Genomic DNA, 1,291 nt, shown 5'->3' with positions numbered 1-1,291 from the left:
TCGAAAGAAATTTTAGTTTCGCCCCTTGGCCGCGGCCTGGTGCCAGCGGGTTGGCAGCGGTGTTGCCGAGTGCCCCCCCAGAGGGAGGCAGATCTCGTGCTGAATTTTTGAGGAGACCTTGACCCCGTTAACGTCCCTTTTGGAAGAAACGCATCTCTGCGGCTTGCCTCTCCCCTGGAGCAGCGCTTCTCGGCAGCTTGTGGGCCCAGCTCGCGTGGCGGCGGTGACACAGCAGCGCTCGCCGCCCTCCTGGGACGCCGGGGAGTGCCTGGTCCTCCTCCAGCAAACTCGGCCCCCCCCCGCCGGTAACTCGCGGCTTGAGGGCCTGGGCTGCTGCTCCCTGCGAGGGGGAATCGCCCCGAGGGCGCTTCTGGTTCTGCGGAGCCACGTCTGCCAACGCGCCCTCCGCCAGCGCGGCGTGGGTGCGGGGGGGGGAGCGATTCGCTCCCCGCTGGGCAGCGGTTGTCTGGGCATAGCATCCCGATTAATAATTACCCTCCCAGCCTCCGGTTGTCTATTTACGCTGTAAATTGTCCAAGCCAGGGGCTGGCCCTGGCTCACCGCTGCCCTCGCCTATGGGTTACTGCCGAAATGCACGTGAGGGTGGCAGAGGAGTCCCCGGCTGCCCTCCTTCTCCTCCTCCTCCTCCTCCTCCTGGGCCTCTCCGTGGCTCTGTGTCCGCTCTCCCCACCTGAGCCAGCCTGGGGCTCACCCGGCGTGTGAGCCCCGTCCGTTACCCACCTTGTTAAGATCCCGTGAGCCCCCTCCCCTTCCGTCCTCCCCCGCCAAGTCCCATCCCGGGCAGGTTTGCGTCAGCATGGGTTTTCCCCAAATCCTTCCCCCCCCTGCAGCAGCGCCGTTTGCAGCAGCAAGAGGCGGACAGCATCCTGAAAGACAGCTCGTGCCGCAAGCATCCTTGGGCTCCCGCTGCCATCTCTTTAACTGTTGGGCAAGCCCCGGTTTCTTCGAGGAGGTCGCAGGGAGGAGGCTATATTTGGACATGTCTCTGCCCAGTGAGGCTGTTTAGGACTGGGGGAAGCGGACTGTGACCCTTTGCAACCAGCCCGGGCTGCGTGTTCGTGCTGCCTGCAAGCAGACGGGGGTGTGTTTGGGTTTGTTTTTTTTTTATATTCGCTCGGGTGTTTGGGCTCCGCGTTCCCCTGCCCGGAGCCCACTTAACTTCCTTGGCCCCTCACCAAAACCGGGGGGTCCCGGGGAGCGCACCAGCCTGCGGAGACCGGCGCCCCTGGCTCTGCACGGCTCCTGTACGCGCTATCCTTCCCCCCGCAAA

Source organism: Aptenodytes forsteri, unplaced genomic scaffold, assembly GCF_000699145.1.
Source record: "Aptenodytes forsteri isolate BGI_AS27 unplaced genomic scaffold, ASM69914v1 Scaffold506, whole genome shotgun sequence".
Lineage (NCBI taxonomy): Eukaryota > Metazoa > Chordata > Aves > Sphenisciformes > Spheniscidae > Aptenodytes > Aptenodytes forsteri.
This window is presented reverse-complemented; position numbering follows the sequence as displayed.